Source organism: Poecile atricapillus, chromosome 12, assembly GCF_030490865.1.
Source record: "Poecile atricapillus isolate bPoeAtr1 chromosome 12, bPoeAtr1.hap1, whole genome shotgun sequence".
Taxonomy (NCBI): domain Eukaryota; kingdom Metazoa; phylum Chordata; class Aves; order Passeriformes; family Paridae; genus Poecile; species Poecile atricapillus.
The window spans coordinates 7,782,493-7,790,662 of NC_081260.1; positions in this window are offsets into that span (position 1 = coordinate 7,782,493).

Consider the following 8,170-nt stretch of genomic DNA (forward strand, 5'->3'; position numbering starts at 1 on the left):
TGTGTTGGGTGCAGCTACCCCTGTTTAAATGCGGAGTGGCTGAAGCTCATCATCTGCAGGTTTTGCCCAGTATCCCTGAGACCTGGTTAGATTCCAAATTGTGTGTTTAATAGAGATTCCTCTGCTGGCCTTTAATGCTTAGGGGCTTCAACCTAGCTCCCAGTTTTACCTTGTAAAAACTGGACCATGGGTTTTATACTTGAATTATAATGGCCTCTTTCTATATGATAATGACTGACTGATCATTAAGCTAGTTCTTTTATTCCTATCTAGCATTAAGCTAGTTCCTTTATTCCTATCTAGCATTTATTTCTAACCTGTTACAGTTCTGCAAACAGCAGCAAGTCACTCACTCCTTTTAGTATTTCTTCCTCTTTACCTTTCCTTATTAAGTGCTTTCCATGGAAGCAAATATTTCCTGTAGTGTGATATCTCTTGTCATCCCTAGTTAAGATTATGTGAACTTTGTAGGGCGAGATGAGGCTTTTATAACACTTGGTGGGTATTTTGCTTCCCTACCCATGTATTTTCAGAATTGTTTGTTCTAACAGCTCTGATACGTAACGCATGAAAACAGTGATTTCAGAGGAAAAAAAAATCCAGTTTTGTAGACAATTCCTCTATTAGTTATCTATGTGTCATGGGCCTTTTGGAGGAGTAATAGACAACACCAAAATGCTGCAGTCAGCAACCTCAGGATCTCGTCCAGGGAAGCAGCAGGATTCTGGGTACCAGCATGAAACACCAACGAGACGGGCTCCCGGTTCACGAAACCATTTATTCAGCATGGGAACAAAGTCAGGTCCAGAACAGAGAGCCCCGAACAGAGGCACAGCAGGGGTTTTTGAGGGACAGAACTCTTGAGGGTCTCCACCCTTGAGGGTGGAGTTCAGGGTCATGGACCAGTAGATGCACACCAAGGGAGAACCCCCCCCCAGGGACTCAAACCCAATCAGAACTCCTGGGCCACCCTTCACAAGGGGTTTGGGGTGGGACAATGTTAACTCTTTGTCTCCCTGAGGCTACTGCCACACCAAAATAGCAGCATTTTTAGTTTCTGTGTTGTCGCATACTTATTAGGTTCAGAACAGTTGAACTCTTCGATCAAATGTAGTTTTATTTTAGCATATTACAGGACTCAAGAACATACAAGTACACTGCATTGGCAGTGGGATCCAGGCTGCTTTCACTTCTCCAGCCCTAAAAGAAAACTACATTGAGCCTTTTGGTAACAAAATCTTACAGACCCCCTTAGGAATATGTGATGGATGTAGCTCTTCAAAATGCTATGTTGACTTTATATCAAACTTATGCAAGAGATTAATTTGGAAGGAGAGCTGAGCAGCTTGTGAACTTTCTACCTCAGGTCAGCTGTGCTCTAATTGCATGGTCCAAATCCGTATTTGATTTGATAAATTATTTTTGAGTGCTTTTTATGGACTTTGTTCAAAAAGTGAACAGGTAATTCATCTCAGCAGATAATTCTGCAGAGTACCAGAACTAATTTGCTACAGTTGTATTCAGTTACAGATGAAGCAATGTATCTGGAGTAATGTATCTGATTACATAAGCATGATTGATCAGTAAAGCAGACAAGAGTAATTTATTTTGTGTTGTCTCCTTGAATTGACAAGACAGTTTTCCTTCAGTTCAAACTTGGCAGTTTTCTCATCACAGAGATTCCTGTACAGACTAATTGACCAGTAAGAGGAATTGGTGTGTTTGTAGAAGCCAGTTGTTGCCACTGAAGATGAATATATTACACAGACACAGGTCAAGGTGTGGTGAAAGGAAGAGAGAGTTTATTTTTCCTCCCAGGATTTATAGGCTTCTGACCACAGCCAGGGATTGGATGGTCAGGATAACACTTTCTCACTGCACTGGCCATGAGAGATGCCCATCACAGGACGTGTAACAGAAAGAATGTACACATATCTATGTTTACAGTTACTGTCCTGGGAAAGTCTTTAGAAAACCATGTCAGCAAGCTCAGAAGCTGAGTTTTCAGGGTGACAGCCAGTATGCTCTAGATCCCTGTGAAAAGCAGGTGAGGCTTTGCCTCACCATAAGGGAAGTCTGCTTGCCTACAATCCTGGCTTTTGGAGAATTAACAAGGACTGGTCCTGAATGAAAATGAGGTATTGGAGGTAACTGTGCCAGGACTGCTGTGGTTTGGATGGGTAGGAAGCCTTATCCATCAGTAACAAGATGTTAGCTGACTCTTCTTTTTCTCATTTGCATTCCTAGCACTGAGAAATCAGTATAAAGCCATCATTTACTCTTAACAGTCTTTGAAAAACACAATCTGTAATATTTCCTCAGGAAAAAATTCTACTTTAAACTAAGCTTTTGAGACTTCATAGAAGTTTAAGCTGCTTTAGCCAAAAAAAAAGAGCTTTTGGATAAAACTGGTATTGTTTATGAATTTTCCCCTCCAGAATACACAGCATATTCCTTTTGTGCTAAAAAAAGGTGAATATCACAGAATACTATATGTGGCAGCATTGTATAGTATCCAGATACCACTTGCCTTGCATGTCCTGCCTGCTCTTCTTGCAACTATTTCCAAAGAACAAGGTAGGATCCAGCTGCACTCAGTCTTTATGAACACACAGGGAGAGCTTGTCTCTGTTCCAAAGAAGTTGCCATACAGCAAGATCAGTATGGCTAAAGGGATATTACCAACAGACATGGCAAATGTGTCCAGGTGGAAGTAGAGGTATTTAGTGCAACTAACACAGCATAACTCCTGGAGTTGTTGGACCTGGCCTTGAAGTTGTGGCACGTCTACCCTCAGAGAGGTAAAGAGATTCACTTTGCTGGCTATGGTGGATCGCAGGGTCAGAACTAGTGGCAGAAGGGAATGGAACTTGAATTTTTTACCCACTGCTCTGCCAGCAGTATCTGCTGTTCACTGCCACCCATCCATAGGGATTTTCTAGGGTGTCTTTCTGGTGAGAACTTGAATTAGTGGATACCTGGACTTTTACCTAATTTTGCATAGCTTGATAGTCTCTTCAGGGTCTGCAGACATTGTAGCCCATGCTTTCCTTTCTTGTCAGTTCTTCTGAATATTCAATTAAAGCCCAGTTTCAGTACTTTATTTGCCATTGTTTAGCTGGCTTTAGACTTTTCTGGGTTTCTTTCAGGTATATCTTTTCTCTGCATCATCATTTCCTTCCACACCTAAAAACTTAATAAAAAAGGCTCACTGAAATTTGCACACCACTGGAGGATGGTGCTGCACTTGAATGGTGCCATTCCATTATATTTCAATGGTGTTAGTGCTGGGCTTTTTTCTTGCTTCACACTTCCAAGAGCATGTCCCTTCATTTGGCCACAAGATTCATCTGGGAATGAGTTCAGTGGTCAGGATGCAGAATATGCATGTGGTGCTATCCAGGGTAAGGCTTGGCATGAGACAAGAAAAATACAGCAGTGAGCTAATGATAAAGGAATTAAACTAATATACAGTCCCTATTTTATCACGTGTGCCTTGGGGTATGTGCATGTTTTAGCTCTAAGCAGTGCATTGTTTGGGAAGGTACATTCAAGCATGACTAATCTGTATTTGTCTCCCTCTCCCACAACATTGTTTCATTTGAAATGTTTTATTTCTCTGTATTTAAAGAATGCAAATGCTATTTTTCATTTTTCCAGAACAATTTGTTGAAGTGTTTCTATTAATCTTTCTATTATTTAAGCACTTCTATCTGCAATACACAATAGAAACAAATGAATTGGTTTTTTTGAGACAAGCTTGCTTCTTATCCTACAGAAACAATGACTCATGAAATTCATCCAACCCTCATCTGTATTCCTCCCCCAACTAATAAGTTAAATGTGAGTTTTGTGTTTGTTTTAAAAGACAGCCTGTGCGTACCTCACCAGGGAGCTTGTTTGAACATGGAGTTCACAAGAGGAAAATTTCTTGCCATCACAGTAGAACTGCTTCATTGAGCATTAAGGAGCTTTGCAAAGTTTGCTCCTTAAGTGAAGAAAACAGCACTGGATTTAATTCATTGCTCACACAGTGATCCTAGTCTAGTGTGCACTTCATCATGATGCCAGAAGGTTTGTGGTTCTGATACATTAAAAGACTGCAGAAGGCAGAAACCTTTGTCTTTGGGCCTGTTAATCCAGCAGATGGAGACGATCAGGATGTATAAGATTCTACACTGATCTAGGATAAAAATACTTCTATTTTTATTCTGAAACAGTCCTGCAAATGGTTGTGGTGGTCTAAGAAGGGAGTGTGGAGGATGGGTGCAGGTATTTGTAGTCAATGTACCTGCTGAAGCCCCATGTGGTGAGGAGACACCCTTAGCTGGACCTGACCACATTAATGCAGAGAACCTTGTTTAAAGCTAAAATGGGGTATGGGCTTGCAACTTCATGGTGTGGATGGACCACGGGGTTTAGCTGTGAGGAAATAGACCCTTATCAGTACAGTTCACTGCATGAAAAATAGGCAGTTTTTCTGCAAAACTATGGATTTTGCAATGGGCTTTTTTAACTGAGCAAAGTCCTCTGGTCATTCAAGTACTTATTTTTTGGGAAATCTGGAGAGGATTGCAAAAGAAGCTTTCCACGGAGAAGTTTATATCCCGTATATCAACTTGTTCCTGTTTGGACACTGCTTACAAAACACTGCCATGCAGATGTTGGGATAACTGGCACTTAACTAAGAAAAGACTCAGGAGATTGATTTTCTAAGAACAATAAAAATTTCACATATAATTATCTTCCCCCTTCACCTTTCCCTAGGGTGGAGGGATGGCCTATATTTGCAGAGGCTGCATGATAGACATGGCTATCCTCTTTGCCTGCCAGAGCTAAAACCCTCTTTCTCTATAACTCTAAGGCCAGACTATCTATGTATTCCTGTTAAAAGGGTTTTCGAGATTTTGCAGCATTTCTGTTTTCCTGGAACTCTCCAAACCAAGTGTGCTTCTGTGAATGGAGTTCTTGATAGGTGAACCTGCAGAAGTACAAGTGACTCTGATCTGTACAGCGAAGCGTTAAGAGAACATACATCTGCAAAATTGAAAGATGAAAGTAACCTAGACCATTAATTTCACATTTTCTTATGGAGAAAAATACTTTGATCAGATACATCATGTGGAAGCAAGAAGAAAAACACCACCACTGGCAGACTTGGGAAGTTGAACTATGTGTTGAATCTCAAGAGACTGAAGGCTCTAGAGGGTAATTTGTACTCCTGCCTTACAACTCAGGCAGAATTATGGTTGCAAGTGCAGTGAGCAACAGAAGCTTACATGAGAATTCTGCCAGAAATATATTGTGCACCTCTATGAATGGGCAAGGAATGTCTTTAGTTTGACAGGTAATATTTACTTTCTCCAATCCCATCTGCAGACAATTGCAAGAGAAAAATACTGTGATTCACAGCAGGCCAGTAGGCCAAGTGAGGATTTTACATCTGACAGAGTGGATTTCAGCTGGCTTCAGTGAATGTGGTTGAATGGGCTCTTCAGCAGTAAGACTGACCTAAGTGCATGTCAGGAAGAGTTTTCTTTTGGGTGGATTTCTCTTGCCTGTTATTGACAGCTTTCCTTAATTTGATTTTCATGAGTGATGTGTTGATTTTACATAGTCCTGTGCACTAGCTGAATGTAATATTCCAAATTTAAAACTGCAAGGTAAACAAATTCCCAATGCAAAAGGCAGTCTCAGAGACTTCCAGAGCTGCCTCATAATAAAAGTAATTTCAAAGTAAAAATCAGTGTGCTGAAAAATATTTAATTTAACAGAAAAGTAATTTAAGCAGCATGTATTTTGCAGTTTGATGGTGTTCCATACAACACAGTATTAGTTTCTTGTTCATTTGTAGGTGTCTGCTCATTAAGTAAGATGTTTACAAAGTGTAGGGGCTGTTTAAATGCTTTAGGGGATGAGTGTATTTATTATGAGCTGATAATCCTTGTAATACTTGTAATTTTTATATTAAAATTTACATGGATTATATTCCAATGAGAAGCATGAAAGTGATTACTAAACTGTGGAAATAAATGTGTTAAAACCCTAAATAGTGGCATAATCCTCTAAGGGAAAATTGCACCTCTTTCATTTATAATGGTATTGTTATTGGCTTTGTTTTAGTTCAACTTTTGAGTCAATGCTTCCATTAAATTCTCATGACTTTCCTTCCAAAATGACATGAAAGACAAAAGGAGAAAAACAGTCTTGACAAAACCAGGTCACTACATCAGCAAGAGCAAAGCAGCTCTGCTTCCCAAATCAAAGCCTTGCTGCAGGAGTACTGCTGTGCTCCCATTAGTGTGTCACAAGTGCCATTCTCAGCAGTGAGGGACCAAAAATTGTCACAACTGCCGAAAAAAGGCTGAAGGCTTTGGCCAAAGCCTGGTGCCTATCTCCTCAGAGTGCTGCTACACTGAAATGAGGATGTAGAGGTCCTCAAGGTATCCCTTTTGGGGGATGTCCTGGTCCTAGCAATATTTTGTAGCCAGGAATGTACAAGGAATGAGGGGGAGTAGTGAGTCCTTTGTGCCTAAATCAAGCAAAAATCCCAGCAAGGGATCTGAGGTGTTCTGTTGCATTAACAAGCAGATGGGACTCAGTTTCTTCATGCAGAAAGACCCCATTCTTTTTCACATAATTTATTTTTATATAGTTTTCACAGATCTCCAGTCCAACTCTAATTGGTTAGTAGTTTTCTTGCTACTCAATTAATTGGTTATTAACAGGCATTTTACCTTTCCATCAAATCTCTACTGGATTACTTCACTGATTCTCATGGGACAGATCTATTGTTTATGCAGTTGCAAACTTATTTTTCTTATTAGAATAGGTTGTTGTGTTAACTGACTTTTCATTCCTTTGATTCTTTCTTCTGGGAACTCTCAGGCTAGCTGGTAATTCATGAGAGCAAGGCCTGATTTTCCATGACCTTTTATAATATCTCTACCTGTATGTGACAGTGTTCTGCCAGCCCTGTCCTTCCAGAGGTCCTTTTGTAGTCTAGGCCAAACTCCCAGGTGTGGGGGAGACTAAGGGTCTTCTAAAGGATATACATCTGGGCTGTGAGGGAAATGTATGGGCCAGAAGCCAATCTCAGTCTGCCTTCATAGCAGGGAACTGTCAATAAACCATCATCTCCCTCTCCTGCCTCCAGTTCCTGTGTATCCCCAGAAGAGCTGTTCATCAAGGGACAGACAGGGGGATTTACATACCCACACAGGACCATGCAGACTGCTTTGAAGTTGCCATTTTGTTAAAATAACTCCATGTACAGTTTGTCTGTCTGCAGTAGATGGGACCTAGAGTACACTCAGGAACAGGACTCTCCTCCTGGATCCTGTGTGGCTGTATCATCCAGGCTTTTTTCTTAAAGGGCCAATGTAGTGTCTATAGCTAAAACTTAGTGAGATAATTATAGCTGGCAGGGCTTGGTAATTAATATCTAGTACAACCTACTGCAAAGTACTGTTGCTTTTACATGTGTTTTGTGCAAGTGGGAGTGATGAGGCATGCTCATTTGCTGCTGTCTGACAGGGAGAGGGTGACAAATCTTAGAGGAAGATGGAAATGTGCTTCCCATCTTTTAGGGTTTTAATTAAATTAACTTCAGTGGCAGAAATATCAGAGTGCCAGGACTTCTCCTCTGACTGAGCAAGCACTTTGCAGAGAGGAAACCTGGGTACAGGAAGCTCATACATGTGTCTGTGCTCAAGAACAACATCTGTTCTGGCTAACAAGCATCACTCTGTGTTGCTGATTTACTTAAAGTAGAGGCTGTGTGGTGACCATGTGGGTGCAAGGATTTGGTTTTTCCACTTGAGTAGCAGTTACAGCATTCCGTCTCTGGCAGGTTTCACTAAAGCCATCCAACAGCATATGTAGCAAATGCTAATGGAAGCCACATGGCACAAGCTTTACTCTTTCTATTGAATACCCCAGAGATTTAGCAGAAGCAAAGACCTGTTCTGGCACTTGGAATGTCACAATGCCTCCTAACAGAGTTACTACTGCCTGCTGAAACCTGGAGTCTGCTCCCGCACTTGACATCCAGACTTTCCCTGGCTGCACTTTTTTGGCAGAGACATCCCTGTTTCCAGGTGATATAGCTCACAGAGGGGTTCAGATCAGCTTCCTCTCCCCACACCCTGCAAGTGCTGCAGGGACACAC